Below are 20,088 nucleotides of genomic sequence, written 5' to 3' on the forward strand. Positions count from 1 at the left end.
GTGTGCCGGCGCGCTCTCCTCACTGGGCACTGCTTTGCGTAACGTGTTCACTGCACACGTGTGCCGGCGCGCTCTCCTCACTGGGCACTGCTTTGCGTAACGTGTTCACTGCACACGTGTGCCGGCGCGCTCTCCTCACTGGGCACTGCGGTGCGTGATGTGTTCACTGCACACCTGTACCAACGCGCTCTCCTCACTGGGTACTGCGGTGCGTGATGTGTTCACTGCATACATGTGCCGGCGCGCTCTCCTCACTGGGCACTGCGGTGCGTGATGTGTTCACTGCACACGTCTGCCGGCGCGCTCTCCTCACTGGGCACTGCGGTGCGTGATGTGTTCACTGCATACGTGTGCCGGCGCGCTCTCCTTACTGGGCACTGCGGTGCGTAATGTGTTCACTGTACACGTGTGCCGGCGCGCTCTCCTCACTGGGCACTGCGGTGCGTGATGTGTTCACTGCACACGTGTGCCGGCGCACTCTCCTTACTGGGCACTGCGGTGCGTAATGTGTTCACTGTACACGTGTGCCGGCGCGCTCTCCTCACTGGGCACTGCGGTGCGTGATGTGTTCACTGCACACGTGTGCCGGCGCGTTCTCAGTGGGCACTGCGGTGCGTGATGTGTTCACTGCAAACGTGTGCCGGCGCGCTCTCCTCAGTGGGCACTGCGGTGCGTGATGTGTTCACTGCACACGTGTACCAACGCGCTCTCCTCACTGGGTACTGCGGTGCGTGATGTGTTCACTGCACACGTGTGCCGGCGCGCTCTCCAGTGGGCACTGTGGTGCGTGATGTGTTCACTGCACACGTGTACCAACGCGCTCTCCTCACTGGGCACTGCGGTGCGTGATGTGTTCACTGCACACGTGTGCCGGCGCGTTCTCAGTGGGCACTGCGGTGCGTGATGTGTTCACTGCAAACGTGTGCCGGCGCGCTCTCCTCAGTGGGCACTGCGGTGCGTGATGTGTTCACTGCACACGTGTACCAACGCGCTCTCCTCACTGGGTACTGCGGTGCGTGATGTGTTCACTGCACACGTGTGCCGGCGCGCTCTCCAGTGGGCACTGTGGTGCGTGATGTGTTCACTGCACACGTGTACCAACGCGCTCTCCTCACTGGGTACTGCGGTGCGTGATGTGCGCCAGATACGACGCATTATTTTTCTTGTGATCGAACATTGCATTAAAAAAAAAACGTGCTCAATGTGAACGAAGTGAGAGGGTCCCAATCACCGCCTGCACCGCAAATAAACCAGCAGCAACACACAGGAGCGGGCCGAGGGGCGCCGCCGACCTCCACTGGATCCCAAGGGTTTTCTATAGTTGTAGCTCCCCATGCCCAAAACTCCAGTGCACAACCTTCATACTCTCAGCGCCGCACCCAGAGCCGGTTTATGGGATGTTGCGGATGACGTCCCTGCTGGCCTCCTATTGGCTGCGGCAGAGGGCATCGGGCAGAGGAAGGGGGGGGCATCAAGCAGTGGCTGCGGTGGGGGCATTGGGCTGTGGCGGGGGGCACCCGGCAGTGACTGTGGTGGGGGGCAGTGGCTGCAACAGGGGCATCAGGCAGTAGGAGCGTCGGAGAGCATCGGGCAGTGAGAGCAGCGGGGGCATCGGGCTGTGGCAGTGGCTGTGGCGGGGGCATCGGAGTGGCTGCAGCCGGGAGCATCGGGCAGCGGGGGGCAGTGGGAGCGACGGGGGGCATCAGGCAGTGGGAGCGGCGGGGGCATCGGGCTGTGGCGGAGGGGAGTGGGCAGTGGCTGCGGGCGGGGGAATCGGGTAGGGGCATCGGGCAGTGGTTGTGGTGGGGAGCATCGGGCTGTGGCGGGGGGAAAGTGACTGCAACAGGGGCAGTGGGAGCGGCAGGGGGCATCAGGCAGTGGCTGCGGCAGGGAGCATCTGGCAGTGGGAGCGGCGGGCAGTGGCTGCGGAGGGGGGCAGTGGGAGCGGCGGGGGGCAGTGGCTGCGGTGCAGGAGCATCATGTAGTGGGAGCGTCGGGGAGCATTGGGCAGTGGGACCGGCGGGGGCATCAGGCTATGGCGGAGAGTATCGGGCAGTGGGAGCGGCAGGGGCATCGGGCTGTGGCGGGGAGTATCGGGCAGTGGCTGCAGAGGGGCAGTGGGAGTGGCAGGGGGGCATCGGGCAGTGGCTGCAGCGCGGGAGCATCAGGCATTTGGAGCAGCGGGGGGCATCAGGCAGTGGCTGCAGCGGGGGGCATTGGGCAGTGGGAGTGGCAGGGGCATCGGGCTGTGGCTGCGGCGGTGGGCAGTGGGAGCTGCGGGGGCATCGGGGAGTGGCTGCAGCCGGGGGCATCGGGCAGTGAGAGCAGCGGGGGGCAGTTGGAGCAATGGGGGGCATCAGGCAGTGGCTGCGGTGAGGAGCATTGGGCAGTGGGAGCGGCAGGGGCATCGGGCTGTGGCAGCGGGCAGTGGCTGCGGCGGTGGGCAGTGGGAGCTGCGGGGGCATCGGGGAGTGGCTGCTGCCGAGGGCATCGGGCAGTGGCAGCAGCGGGGGGCAGTTGGAGCGATGGGGGGCATCAGGCAGTGGCTGCGGCGGGGAGCATTGGGCAGTGGGAGCGGCGGGGGCATTGGGCTGCGGCAGGGGAATCGGGTAGGGTCTGCAGGGCATCGGGCAGTGGCTGCGGCGGCGAGCACCGGGCTGTGGCGGGGGGAATGGCTGCAACAGCGGCAGTGGAAGCGGCGGGGGCAACAGGCTGTGGCGGGGGGCAGTGGGAGCAGTGGGGGGCATCGGGCAGAGGGAGCAGCAGGGGACATCGGGCAGTGGGTGCGGCGGGGGGCAGTGGCTGCGGCGCAGGAGCATCGGGCAGGGGGAGCGGCAGGGGACATCAGGTAGTGGCTGCGGCGGGGAACACCGGGCAGTGGGAGCAGAGGGGGCATTGGGCAGTGGGAGCGGCAGGAGCATCAGGCTGTGGCGGGGGGCATGGGGCAGTGGGAGCAGAGGGGGCATTGGGCAGTGGGAGCAGCGGGGGGCATCGGGCTGTGGCAGAGGGCAATGGAAGCAGCAGGGGGCATCGGGCAGTGGCTGCAGGGGGCATCAGGCAGTGGGAGTGGCAGGGGGCATCGGACAGTGGCTGCGGCACGGGAGCATCGGGCAGTGGGAGCTGCGGAGGGCATCAGGCAGTGGCTGCGGCGGGGAGCATCGAGCAATGGGAGCGGTGCGCAGTGGGAGCAGCGGGGGCATCGGACAGTGGGAGCGGTGGGGGGCATTGGGCAGTGGGGGCAGCGGGCAGTAGGAGGTTCTTTCTTTTGTACTTTTTATTTAGACTTCCACCTGTGTCAGGGTTGTCCGGAAGAACCCTCTAAGCGGCGCGGCCTGCTGCGGCCCTGAGGACACGGGGATATTTTGGGGGATTTCCATCTCTTTTCACATGCCACAACCTTGTTATTTTCGGGTCGTTGTTCTTGAAGAGCCGGACAGAGGAATCCTAAAGACCGCTGCTGTTTTGGGAGAGTTTTTACCAGAATTGATCATGCTGTATAAATGGCAGGATACATTTTTTTGCGGTTCGGTACGATTATGACAAAAACAAAATTAATTTTTTTCTTAGGTTTTTCCACTTTTGCACAATAAAAACCTCTTTTTTGGACTGCAAAGTCTTAAAGGTTTTTCATGCCTCCGTAGGCGGAGCCCCGTGCGGCCGTATGGTTGTCACATGATGAGCTGTCGTTTTCAGTGGAACCATTTTGAGGTACATTTGGCTTTCTTCATCTCTATTGCCATCCCATCCCGGCTTCCGGCTCTGATTGAAGGTCCCCGCTGGCAGCCGAATATCGATCTTCAGTCCCGGGTCCCTCTTCCATCCTCCCCCCCCCCCTGCACACGAGGACAACGTATATCGGCTCGGCGTGAAAACCGAGCCGATATACGTTCGTGTGACTTCACCCATAAGGGGACTAATGGTAGAGGCCTGACCAAAAAGGGGACTAATGGTAGAGGCCTGACCAATAAGGGGACTAATGCTAGAAGTCTGACCAATAAGGGGACTAATGCTAGAAGTCTGACCAATAAGGGGACTAATGCTAGAAGTCTGACCAATAAGGGGACTAATGATAGAACCCTGACCAATAAGGGGACTAATGCTAGAAGTCTGACCAATAAGGGGACTAATGCTAGAGGCCTGACCAATAAGGGGACTAATGCTAGAGGCCTGACCAATAAGGGGACTAATGCTAGAAGTCTGACCAATAAGGGGAAGATTAATACTGAAAGTGATGGTCCTTTAATAAGTATTGTATTGGAAATTGTAGAGGGTGATGAGGAGAAAGTAAATGTGAGAAAACTGAACTGACCAGATGAGATGCAGAGTGATAAAGTAAACTCTCCACTAAATGTGACCAGTCTAACCCAGGAGGAAGTGCAGAGCTGTCTTAAAAAGATTAAAATAGGCAAATTGTCAGGTCCCGATGGCTTACACCCCCGGCTTCTAAAGGCCCATTTAGACACAATGATTATCGCTCAAAAGATGTAAAAAAGGCTCGTCTGTAGGTACAATGCTAATCAATGGGTCCTCAGCACTGCATATTGGGCGCATAAGAAATATGTGCGTAAACGCAGCAATAATCCGCTCCAGTGTCTGAGCAGCCTGAGTGGGTCTATGGCTTCTAGCGGGAGAACAGGCAGTCGCAGCAGGGGAGTCCCACAGAGGTGCGGTGTGGCTCCTAGCGGACGAACAGGCAGCTGCAGAATCTCACAGAGGTGCGGTGTGGCTCCTAGCGGACGAACAGGCAGTCGCAGCAGGGGAGTCCCACAGAGGTGCGGTGTGGCTCCTAGCAGACGAACAGGCAGCCACAGAATCTCACAGAGGTGCGGTGTGGCTCCTAGCGGACGAACAGGCAGTCGCAGCAGGGGAGTCCCACAGAGGTGCGGTGTGGCTCCTAGCAGACGAACAGGCAGCTGCAGAATCTCACAGAGGTGCGGTGTGGCTCCTAGCGGACGAACAGGCAGTCGCAGCAGGGGAGTCCCACAGAGGTGCGGTGTGGCTCCTAGCAGACGAACAGGCAGCCACAGAATCTCACAGAGGTGCGGTGTGGCTCCTAGCGGACGAACAGGCAGTCGCAGCAGGGGAGTCCCACAGAGGTGCGGTGTGGCTCCTAGCAGACGAACAGGCAGCTGCAGAATCTCACAGAGGTGCGGTGTGGCTCCTAGCGGGAGAACAGGCAGTCGCAGCAGGGGAGTCCCACAGAGGTGCGGTGTGGCTCCTAGCAGACGAACAGGCAGCCGCAGAGTCTCACAGAGGTGCGGTGTGGCTCCTTCAGCACGTAGGCTTTATTTACACAACCGTAAATACGCAACTATTTAGCTGTGTCCAAAAAGTCATCCACAAATGGCAGCCATCCGCAGCACTGGATCCCACTGCATTTATTCAGATCAATGATTTTTGGGCGCGTAAATAAGCAATTTTTTGCCGAAATCGCAGGAAGCTCCCATAGACGCTCTGGACGTGGCCAAATGGGGAGGGGGAGGGAGTTTTGCTGTGTAAGCGTTAGTAGTCATTCTGAGAATGTCTGCTGATGGATAGATATTTTTTTGCCGATACACAGCAGCCGCCCTTGTGAATTGCTAAAAATATGCTAATTAGAAACAGAACTTGATTGCGGCAAATCTTCATTCATGGTGAGTGAGGAAACAAAAGGCCATTCATGTATGTACGCTGACATGGCGTTGGTCCCCTTGACTTCTGGGCGTCAGGCATAAAGCCTCCTCCATAAGCATTCCCCACCCTGCTTGTGACTTTGTTTCCCAAGTTAGAAACATTGGTCAGGCAGAACATCATTGTGATTTAGTTACAATGTGTGGAGGATATATATATATATATATATAAGGTGAAATGTCTATTTCACCTCCTGAGCCAATAGAATGGAATGAGCCGGCCACATTATTAGAATATGCAGCTTGATAGAAGCACACGCTCAGAACCTCAGGGCACGTTTTTTGCCTGCACATATCCCCCAGACATCATTTGAGGACACGCTGCTCACCCCGCCCCTACCCCCTCCATCAAACACACAAGATGTTGCCGCATTCCACCTGAAACCATGTGATGTCGGACATCCATGACCACAGAAGCTCGCGCAGGACCGGAGGTGAGAAGACCTTAATTGGTCCACCCAATCCCATGCTTTGATTCCCAACCACGTATTCCTTCCGGCCGGCCCATAAAGGGCAATTAACTCATAATGCTATAAAAGATGCAATACACCTACTAATAAACAGAGTCCAGGAAGCCTTTGTACACGGACAGTCTGTCTCTGTGGGATCTCTTCCATTGTGCGCACAATCTCTGAACGTGAATCTGGAAGGGTGCAAACATTCCTACTGATTACGCCGTGGACCCCAAATGAGTCCACGACAAATGTATCCTGGGATGTTGCGGTCCAGCTTTCTATCATTCATGCTAAGCCATTTTGACCAATATTTATGGCCCATACTCACTGCTAGATGATGAGTGGCAGGCCCGATGCATGCTTCACAGCAGACGGCAATGATCTGCCAATACACAGGCTGCTTGCAGCACGGTCATTGTGTGGGCCAAGCCTTACTGCCATTTCATGTGCCACCGGTGTACTGGTGAATTTTGACACCACCGGAAATGTGGCTGGACACAGGGCTTGTCCTGGGTGGAGAAATGCATTGTTCCAGCAGAACTCGGGAAGGCCCAAGCTCCTCAGGGCCTGACGCTGGTCCCTCACCTTTACCTGACGGTCTTCCCTCTCTGCTTTCTGAGCATGCAGCTGCAGCAGCGGCGGGACTGCTCCAACCCGCTGTCAGTGTCCGGCGTGGGCCCAACGTCTTCCCTGGCTGTCAGTTAGTGTACCGAGCAGCCTCAGTCAGTGTCCGTGGCATGCTGGCTGGCGTGCTCCCTCCTTCTTATTTGCCGCTGTTAGTGTTCCTGGCGGCTTGGCAGGGAGAAGGAACATGTACAGCGGCGGCAGTGACTGGAACAGCGCTTAGCACAGTGACAGGGGCCCCGACTTCAGCTGAGGACGTTGTGGGAAGCGGAGCACAGCAGACATAGCCTGCAGTGAGTGGAACCGCGGGGAGCACTGTCACAGCAGCCCCAGATGCAGCGGATGCAGGGGGGAAGCGGAGAGGAGGAAAGCTGTGGGCGGGGGGACACGTTAGACCTGGAAGGGGTATGAGAGCGGCACGCCAAGAAGAGACACAGGGAGTACGCCGGGGACATGTCTCAGCGGCCAGGGCCATTTCAGCTGCATGTGAGGGGGGCGTGGGGATCGTTCCTGCTGTATCTTGTCTCCCAATCAGAAGCTAGGGGTGTTACAGGGGTTTTCACTCCTGGAGACAGCTGTAACACTCCTAGCTTCTGGTGGTGTCAAGATACACAAGTATCCGCTACCGGTGAAGCATAAAGCCTCATCCGTAGGCATTCCCCACCCTGAAAGACTCAACCTACCTAGAAAAATGTCAGCAGCAACCAATTAAGACTTTTCTGGGCCGCTGTCTCCCCCTTGTGGGCTGAATAAAAAATTGTTCGGTTAAACAGACAAATTATACGACTCTTGCAGTTTCTCGGGGAACATAGAAGAGGACATATCTGCCCAAATCCAGCTGCAGCCGAGACTGAATTAGGAAGGCCGCAGAACTCTAGTAGCCCTGGTTCCTGCAGCTTTGACTACCAGTCAACTCCCATGTTACAGTCACAGTCCTGGGTATAATAGATGATGAGAGAGATCTCTGTACTGACCCCTGATATATCTATACATAGTTATTAGAGCGCCCCCATGTTACAGTCCTGGGTATAATAGATGATGGGAGAGATGTCTGTACTGACCTCTGATATATCTATACATAGTTATTAGAGCGCCCCCATGTTATAGTCCTGGGTATAATAGATGATGGGAGAGATCTCTGTACTGACCCCTGATATATCCATACATAGTTATTAGACCGCCCCCTTGTTACAGTCCTGGGTATAATAGATGATGGGAGAGATCTCAGTACTGACCCCTGATATATTATACATAGTTATGAGAGCGCCCCCTTGTTACAGTCCTGGGTATAATAGATGATAGGAGGGATCTCTGTACTGACCCCTGATATATTATACATAGTTATTAGAGTATCCCCTTGTTACAGTCCTGAGTATAATAGATGATGGGAGAGATCTCTGTACTGATCCCTGATATATCTATACATAGTTATTAGAGCGCCCCCTTGTTACAGTCCTGGGCATAATAGATGATGGGAGAGATCTCTGTACTGACCCCTGATATATCTATACATAGTTATTAGAGCGCCTCCTTGTTACAGTCCTGGGTATAATAGATGACGGGAGAGATCTCTGTACTGACCCCTGATATATCTATACATAGTTATTAGAGCGCCTTCTTGTTACAGTCCTGGGTATAATATATGATGGTAGAGATCTCTGTACTGACCGCAGATATATCTATACATAGTTATTAGAGTACCCCCTTGTTACAGTCCTGGGTATAATAGATGATGGGAGAGATCTCTGTACTGACCTCTGATATATTATACATAGTTATTAGAGTGCCCCCTTTTTACAGTCCTGGGTATAATAGATGATGTGAGAGATCTCTGTACTGACCCCTGATATATTTATACATAGTTATTAGAGCGCCCCCTTGTTACAGTCCTGGGTATAATAGATGATGGGAGAGATCTCTGTACTGACCTCTGATATATTATACATAGTTATTAGAGCGCCCCCTTGTTACAGTCCTGGGTATAATAGATGATGGGAGAGATCTCTGTACTGACCTCTGATATATTATACATAGTTATTAGAGCGCCCCCTTGTTACAGTCCTGGGTATAATAGATGATGGGAGAGATCTCCGTACTGACCCCTGATGTATCTATACATAGTTATTAGAGCGCCCCCTTGTTACAGTCCTGGGTATAATAGATGATGGAGAGATCTCTGTACTGACCCTTGATATATTATACATAGTTATTGGAGCGCCCCCTTGTTACAGTCCTGGGTATAATAGATGATAGGAGAGATCTCTGTCCTGACCCCTCATATATGATACATAGTTATTAGAGCGCCCCCTTGTTACAGTCCTTGGTATAATAGATGATGGGAGAGATCTCTGTACTGACCCCTGATATATTATACATAGTTATTAGAGCGCCCCCTTGTTACAGTCCTGGGTATAATAGATGATGGGAGAGATCTCTGTACTGACACCTGATATATCTATACATAGTTATTAGAGCACCCCCTTGTTACAGTCCCGGGTATAATAGATGATGGGAGAGATCTCTGTACTGACCCCTGATATATCTATACATAGTTATTAGAGCGCCCCCATGTTACAGTCCTGGGTATAATAGATGATGGGAGAGATGTCTGTACTGACCTCTGATATATCTATACATAGTTATTAGAGCGCCCCCATGTTATAGTCCTGGGTATAATAGATGATGGGAGAGATCTCTGTACTGACCCCTGATATATCCATACATAGTTATTAGACCGCCCCCTTGTTACAGTCCTGGGTATAATAGATGATGGGAGAGATCTCAGTACTGACCCCTGATATATTATACATAGTTATGAGAGCGCCCCCTTGTTACAGTCCTGGGTATAATAGATGATAGGAGGGATCTCTGTACTGACCCCTGATATATTATACATAGTTATTAGAGTATCCCCTTGTTACAGTCCTGAGTATAATAGATGATGGGAGAGATCTCTGTACTGATCCCTGATATATCTATACATAGTTATTAGAGCGCCCCCTTGTTACAGTCCTGGGCATAATAGATGATGGGAGAGATCTCTGTACTGACCCCTGATATATCTATACATAGTTATTAGAGCGCCTCCTTGTTACAGTCCTGGGTATAATAGATGACGGGAGAGATCTCTGTACTGACCCCTGATATATCTATACATAGTTATTAGAGCGCCTTCTTGTTACAGTCCTGGGTATAATATATGATGGTAGAGATCTCTGTACTGACCGCAGATATATCTATACATAGTTATTAGAGTACCCCCTTGTTACAGTCCTGGGTATAATAGATGATGGGAGAGATCTCTGTACTGACCTCTGATATATTATACATAGTTATTAGAGTGCCCCCTTTTTACAGTCCTGGGTATAATAGATGATGTGAGAGATCTCTGTACTGACCCCTGATATATTTATACATAGTTATTAGAGCGCCCCCTTGTTACAGTCCTGGGTATAATAGATGATGGGAGAGATCTCTGTACTGACCTCTGATATATTATACATAGTTATTAGAGCGCCCCCTTGTTACAGTCCTGGGTATAATAGATGATGGGAGAGATCTCTGTACTGACCTCTGATATATTATACATAGTTATTAGAGCGCCCCCTTGTTACAGTCCTGGGTATAATAGATGATGGGAGAGATCTCCGTACTGACCCCTGATGTATCTATACATAGTTATTAGAGCGCCCCCTTGTTACAGTCCTGGGTATAATAGATGATGGAGAGATCTCTGTACTGACCCTTGATATATTATACATAGTTATTGGAGCGCCCCCTTGTTACAGTCCTGGGTATAATAGATGATAGGAGAGATCTCTGTCCTGACCCCTCATATATGATACATAGTTATTAGAGCGCCCCCTTGTTACAGTCCTTGGTATAATAGATGATGGGAGAGATCTCTGTACTGACCCCTGATATATTATACATAGTTATTAGAGCGCCCCCTTGTTACAGTCCTGGGTATAATAGATGATGGGAGAGATCTCTGTACTGACACCTGATATATCTATACATAGTTATTAGAGCACCCCCTTGTTACAGTCCCGGGTATAATAGATGATGGGAGAGATCTCTGTACTGACCCCTGATATATCTATACATAGTTATTAGAGCGCCCCCTTGTTACAGTCCTGGGTATAATAGATGATGGCAGAGATCTCTGTACTGACCCCTGATATATCTATACATAGTTATTAGAGCGCCCCCTTGTTACAGTCCTGGGTATAATAGATGATGGGAGAGATCTCTGTACTGACCCCTGATATATCTATACATAGTTATTAGAGCGCCCCCTTGTTACAGTCCTGGGTATAATAGATGATGGGAGAGATCTCTGTACTGACCCCTGATATATCTATACATAGTTATTAGAGTGCCCCCTTGTTACAGTCCTGGGTATAATAGATGATGGGAGAGATCTCTGTACTGACCACTGATACATCTGTACATAGTTATTAGAGCGCCCCCTTGTTACAGTCCTGGGTGTAATAGATGATGGCAGAGATCTCTGTAACTTTATTTTATTAAAAAAATGAAAAACATAACAAAACAAGCCTTTTGGACTAAGCCAAGAAAACCACAGAAATGTCCAAGACAGCATACACAGGTTTGCTTCAAACTGTATCCATCGGACCTCCAGTATGCGCCCCCTTCAGACTTCCTTGTAAGCCAGATCTTTTCCGGTTAGAGACCTTTTGTTCGGACTCCAGGGGTTCTTCAGGTATTTACTGTCAGTCCAGAAACAGAATAGAAAAGGATGCAATTACTAACGAGGTCATACCCCACCGAGACCCATGCTGCACAAAGATGTGTTACAGAAATTGTAGCAGAAGCCACGGCAGAAGCTGCACCGCCCCATCTCTCTTACACCGTGAATATATACATCATTTGTGATCATTATACTCTCCAGAATACACTTTACCGTACACAGTATATACTTTTTTTATTCCCCTCCCCATGTGGCCTAAATATAACAGAATATCAAACCGAAAAAACAAAAACATAACCCAGATACCCCATACAGACATAATGCACAGAAATCTAAAACTTTTTCTTTCTTTATTCTTCTTCTTAGTTGATACTAATACCGCACCTTATACCCTACATACCGCACACCTTATACCCTACATACCGCACACCTTATACCCTACATACCGCACACCTTATACCCTACATACCACACACCTTATACCCTACATACCACACACCTTATACCCTACATACCACACACCTTATACCCTACATACCACACACCTTATACCCTACACACCGCACACCTTATACCCTACATACCACACACCTTATACCCTACACACCGCACACCTTATACCCTACACACCGCACACCTTATACCCTACATACCGCACACCTTATACCCTACATACCGCACACCTTATACCCTACATACCATACACCTTATACCCTACATACCGCACACCTTATACCCTACATACCGCACACCTTATACCCTACATACCACACACCTTATACCCTACACACCGCACACCTTATACCCTACATACCATACACCTTATACCCTACATACCGCACACCTTATACCCTACATACCACACACCTTATACCCTACATACCGCACACCTTATACCCTACATACCGCACACCTTATACCCTACATACCATACACCTTATACCCTACATACCGCACACCTTATACCCTACATACCACACACCTTATACCCTACATACCATACACCTTATACCCTACATACCACACACCTTATACCCTACATACCACACACCTTATACCCTACATACCATACACCTTATACCCTACATACCGCACACCTTATACCCTACACACCATACACCTTATACCCTACACACCGCACACCTTATACCCTACATACCACACACCTTATACCCTACATACCATACACCTTATACCCTACATACCACACACCTTATACCCTACATACCACACACCTTATACCCTACATACCGCACACCTTATACCCTACATACCACACACCTTATACCCTACATACCACACACCTTATACCCTACACACCATACACCTTATACCCTACATACCATACACCTTATACCCTACATACCACACACCTTATACCCTACATACCACACACCTTATACCCTACATACCGCACACCTTATACCCTACATACCACACACCTTATACCCTACACACCACACACCTTATACCCTACATACCGCACACCTTATACCCTACACACCGCACACCTTATACCCTACATACCATACACCTTATACCCTACACACCGCACACCTTATACCCTACACACCACACACCTTATACCCTACATACCACACACCTTATACCCTACATACCACACACCTTATACCCTACATACCATACACCTTATACCCTACATACCACACACCTTATACCCTACATACCGCACCTTATACCCTACATACCACACACCTTATACCCTACATACCGCACACCTTATACCCTACATACCACACACCTTATACCCTACATACCGCACACCTTATACCCTACACACCACACACCTTATACCCTACACACCACACACCTTATACCCTACATACCACACACCTTATACCCTACACACCGCACACCTTATACCCTTCATACCGCACACCTTATACCCTACATACCATACACCTTATACCCTACATACCGCACACCTTATACCCTACATACCACACACCTTATACCCTACACACCATACACCTTATACCCTACATCCACACACCTTATACCCTACATACCATACAGCTTATACCCTACATACCGCACACCTTATACCCTACATACCGCACACCTTATACCCTACACACCACACACCTTATACCCTACATACCGCACACCTTATACCCTACACACCGCACACCTTATACCCTACATACCACACACCTTATACCCTACACACCACACACCTTATACCCTACACACCGCACACCTTATACCCTACATACCACACACCTTATACCCTACATACCGCACCTTATACCCTACATACCGCACACCTTATACCCTACATACCACACACCTTATACCCTACATCCACACACCTTATACCCTACATACCATACAGCTTATACCCTACATACCATACAGCTTATACCCTACATACCACACACCTTATACCCTACACACCGCACACCTTATACCCTACACACCACACACCTTATACCCTACATACCACACACCTTATACCCTACATACCACACACCTTATACCCTACATACCGCACACCTTATACCCTACACACCATACACCTTATACCCTACATACCGCACACCTTATACCCTACATACCGCACACCTTATACCCTACACACCATACATCTTATACCCTACACACCGCACACCTTATACCCTACATACCACACACCTTATACCCTACATACCATACACCTTATACCCTACACACCACACACCTTATACCCTACACACCGCACACCTTATACCCTACATACCACACACCTTATACCCTACATACCGCACACCTTATAACCTACATACCGCACACCTTATACCCTACATACCACACACCTTATACCCTACACACCGCACACCTTATACCCTACATACCACACACCTTATACCCTACATACCGCACACCTTATACCCTACATACCGTACACCTTATACCCTACATACCGCACACCTTATACCCTACATACCGCACACCTTATACCCTACATACCACACACCTTATACCCTACATACCACACACCTTATACCCTACATACCACACACCTTATACCCTACATACCACACACCTTATACCCTACATACCACACACCTTATACCCTACATACCACACACCTTATACCCTACACACCATACACCTTATACCCTACATACCGCACACCTTATACCCTACATACCACACACCTTATACCCTACATACCACACACCTTATACCCTACATACCACACACCTTATACCCTACATACCACACACCTTATACCCTACATACCACACACCTTATACCCTACATACCACACACCTTATACCCTACACACCACACACCTTATACCCTACACACCACACACCTTATACCCTACATACCGCAAACCTTATACCCTACATACCGCACACCTTATACCCTACACACCACACACCTTATACCCTACATACCACACACCTTATACCCTACACACCACACACCTTATACCCTACATACCACACACCTTATACCCTACATACCGCACTCCTTATACCCTACATACCGCACACCTTATACCCTACATACCGCACACCTTATACCCTACATACCGCACACCTTATACCCTACATACCACACACCTTATACCCTACACACCATACACATTATACCCTACACACCACACACCTTATACCCTACATACCACACACCTTATACCCTACATACCGCACACCTTATACCCTACATACCACACACCTTATACCCTACATACCACACACCTTATACCCTACACACCACACACCTTATACCCTACATACCACACACCTTATACCCTACACACCACACACCTTATACCCTACATACCACACACCTTATACCCTACATACCACACACCTTATACCCTACATACCACACACCTTATACCGTACACCTTATACACTACACACCACACACCTTATACCCTACATACCACACACCTTATACCCTACATACCACACACCTTATACCCTACATACCACACACCTTATACCGCACACCTTATACCCTACATACCATACACCTTATACCCTACACACCGCACACCTTATACCCTACATACCACACACCTTACACCCTGCATACCACACACCTTATACCCTACATACCGCACACCTTATACCCTACATACCGCACACCTTATACCCTACATACCACACACCTTATACCCTACACACCGCACACCTTATACCTACATACCATACACCTTATACCCTACACACCGCACACCTTATACCCTACACACCACACACCTTATACCCTACATACCATACACCTTATACCCTACACACCGCACACCTTATACCCTACATACCGCACACCTTATACCCTACATACCACACACCTTATACCCTACATACCACACACCTTATACCATACACACCACACACCTTATACCCTACATACCGCACACCTTATACCCTACATACCACACACCTTATACCCTACATACCATACACCTTATACCCTACATACCGCACACCTTATACCCTACACACCGCACACCTTATACCCTACATACCATACACCTTATACTCTACACACCACACACCTTATACCCTACACACCACACACCTTATACCCTACAGACCACACACCTTATACCCTACACACCACACACCTTATACCCTACATACCACACACCTTATACCCTACATACCACACACCTTATACCCTACATACCGCACCTTATACCCTACATACCGCACACCTTATACCCTACACACCACACACCTTATACCCTACATACCACACACCTTATACCCTACACACCACACACCTTATACCCTACATACCACACACCTTATACCCTACATACCATACACCTTATACCCTACATACCACACACCTTATACCCTACATACCACACACCTTATACCCTACATACCATACACCTTATACCCTACATACCATACACCTTATACCCTACATACCATACACCTTATACCCTACACACCACACACCTTATACCCTACATACCACACACCTTATACCCTACATACCATACACCTTATACCCTACATACCACACACCTTATACCCTACATACCACACACCTTATACCCTACATACCATACACCTTATACCCTACATACCGCACACCTTATACCCTACACACCGCACACCTTATACCCTACATACCACACACCTTATACCCTACACACCTTATACCCTACACACCACACACCTTATACCCTACATACCGCACCTTATACCCTACATACCACACACCTTATACCATTAAGAAGCTCAAGTTCAGCGCTTACAAGCCCTCTTTTCTTCCTCTATTTAATGAAACAAAGAGCTATCAAGTGAACAGAAAAAATTACCCCATCACCAAAAATCTTTCACACGCCCTCCTGTCTCCAATTCCTGGAAGAAAACCATGCCTTAGAGGAGACTACCCACAAAGGAGCCCTTCCTGTGTTCCAGAAGTTTGCTATATTGGTTTTAAGAAAGGTATTCACTAGGAATACCACAGGGTTGACCATACACAACCCCCCTAGTCTCCTTGTGCGGTATGTGACTTCCCGCTTTACTAGGTTTAGTCGGTTCCCCCACAACAGCTGGAAGAACAGACTATAGACCCGTGTCCAGAGAGGCTCCGGCAAGATACATACACTGCCCAAATAGATTAACAAACGGGAGCAGGAAAGTCTTGATAAGGCTAACCCTTTCTCTCAGGGACAAAGACCATCCCTTCCACTGGTCAACCTTCTGACTGGCATCTTTCAGTTTACTATCCGAATTTCTCTCTGGGTAATCACCTTGGCCAAATTGGATGCCTAAAACTTTTGCAAATTCTTGAGGCTCCGGGAGAGTGTCCGGGAGACTGAAATCAGGATCTCCTACCCCCAGCCAGAGACTTTCACACTTGTCCCAATTGACTCGGGAAATGGAAGCCTCCAAATAGCTAACCACCTCCGACATCACCCATCCTGCCTCCTCCTCGGACGAGACAAAGACAGTGACATCGTAAGCGTAGGCCACCGCCCTAAGTGCAGACCCCGGCCCCCCTAGGCCCATCCCAACCCCTGCCAATGGTCTGCCACTCAACTGCCTTAAAAAAGGGTCAATCGCGAACACATATAGCAATGGGCTCAAAGGACAACCCTGGTGGACACTGGACCCCACCCCAAAGGGGTGCCTGACCCGACCATTCACCAGCGGGAAACTCTCAGCCCCTGCATACAAAAGTTTAAGCCAATCAATAAACCCTATTGGTAAACTGTATCTCAGAAGGACTGACCAGAGGTACTCGTGGTCAACCCTATCAAAGACCTTGGCCTGATCCAAGGACAATGTGGGGGGTCACAAGGGGACCCATCAGCTGATGCTGTCTGCTTCCGAATTAGTCTTAGATGTGAGTACTCAGACGACGCAAATTGACAGCTACATGCACCATGGGATTGTCATAAGCGAAGTGGAAGTTTATTCAGCAGAGGTTACAGTTATAGAAGAAATGTGCTTGCGTAGTTATTTAATTACTGCGCATGCCCAAGGTCGCTGGACATCTGCAAATTTTAATGAACAATATGTCTTTCAAAGACGTCTCCTACATAAACAAAATATCAACGCCCGGTGACAACTGTATCAAAACATAATATGTCCTTGGATAGGCTTCAGAAAGGAGTGAGTTTCTCAAGGAAAAAGACATGGGAGAGAACTGATAAGGCATATGGGAACAGATTCAGGGTCATATAGCGGGAACAGGACAGATAAGGAGTAAGTTTGGAAGAGAAATTAAATGTATTTTTCTTATTTATTCTAAGTACAGGTGAAAATCTAGAATTAACCCCTCACAACAACAAGAACCCTCTCCAATTACCAGCCGTACCCTGTTCCACAGCCTTCCGGACACCCAGTACAGCACTAAAAGTACTTTAGCCAGGAACAGAGCTGTACGGGTCCCCCAAAAGTAGCTTGGCTGCAAAATGCACCAGCCTGTTAAAAATGATCTTTGCCAGAAACTTCCGGTCCGTATTGAGAAGCGCTATGGGACGCCAATTCTCAATCCGGGATGGATCTTTACCCTTTGACAAAATGATCAGGGCCGACCTCCTCATTGACTCTGGCAGAATGCCCGAGGATAGACATTAATTAAATGCCTCGGTCAACAGGGAAGCCAACAGCTCCTTAGAGGTCTTATAAAACTCAGATGTTAAGACATGCAGACCTGGCGTTTTCTTGAGCGCAAGCCTATCAAGGGCCAGTCTCACTTCCTCTTCCCTGATCAGTTCTGTCAAAACATCAAGCGATGACGCCACCCCCTGCTCAGGGATGGTATCAGCCAGGAAAGCCGACATCTTGACTTGATCCAGATCCTTCCTTGCCAAATGGTGTGAGGAGAAAGCTCTGACGACCTCCAGGATCCCTGAACTGGACCTTTTCAGAGATCCTGTACTATAAACCAGACCCGTTACCAATCTACTATTCACTGACAACTTACAGTTTCTGTAGGGGTCGGGCGAATTTCCCGAAATCCCTCTCAAAAACTAAAGATGTGTGCCTATCATACTGACATCCCTTCAGCAAGGCTTTCACCCTGGAGGCCTCCTCACGGCTGCCCCCAGTCGAGACAATTTGCTCGAGTTTCCTCCTCAAAGCTTGATATTAACAGTACTGGGGCAAACTTCTGAGGTTTAAGAGCTCACGGAAATATTTTGCAACCCGTTTCTTGAAGATCTCCCACCACTCTGACTTACTGTTACAAAGGCCCATCAGTGGAAACTGGCACTGCAGAAAATCCTCAAAGGACTTCCATAAACCTCTTCTCATCCGAGGGGTTTCTGAAACATTCAGAGAAAACATAATTAAACAGTGATCGGAGAATTCCACCTCCACCACCAGAATTGGTGAGGAGACAGCCTCCTCCTTTAAATAAAACCTATCTATTCTAGATCTACAACTACCTCGATAAAAAGTGAGCTTCACTCACTATATTATTCAAAGCGACGCTGTCGTAAGCCAACTTGTCTCTGGCACCTCCCCTATCACAGAGCCTCGAGACATTATTGAAGTCTCCGCCAAAGATCACCTGTCGACTCGTAAAAAGAAAGGGCTTGATCCTTATGAAGAGGTCCTTCCTCTCGTTCTTGCTCTGAGGACCATAAATATTTATGAGCCGACGCTCTTGATCTCTCATAAGGACATCCAAGACCAAGCACCTCCCCTTTTTCACCTCGATTACCCGTCTGCATTCAACCGCTGCAGTTTTAAAAAGCACCGCCACCCCGCTATATGGCCCGGCCGCAAGAGACCAATAGGAGGGCCCATGAGCCAACTCCCTCTTTGCTTTATGGATACTGGCCAGGTCTGTTAGCCTGGTCTCTTGCAAAAACAAAATATCAGCTTCATTCCGGCTGAAAAAATCAAAAATCATAAAGCGACCCATATCAGACTTAATGCTAGCGACATTAATGGTCGCCAACGTCAACGGGGTGAGTGCCGCCATCAAGGGTGATCGAGTTGGACAGCTCTCTTCTTTACATTACCCGATTCCCCACCAGAATCTCTATCACCCCTTTTTAAACACTCTGACATGTCCATTTCTACAATATTTATATTTTTTACATGATTGTTTATTTCTTTTTGCGAACCCCCCTCCAGATTCAGAGAGGAACCCTCACCTTTGTCCCGTGGCACTGAGTCTCCCC

Source organism: Eleutherodactylus coqui, chromosome 8 (assembly GCF_035609145.1).
Source record: "Eleutherodactylus coqui strain aEleCoq1 chromosome 8, aEleCoq1.hap1, whole genome shotgun sequence".
In the NCBI taxonomy this organism is placed as follows: Eukaryota; Metazoa; Chordata; class Amphibia; order Anura; family Eleutherodactylidae; genus Eleutherodactylus; species Eleutherodactylus coqui.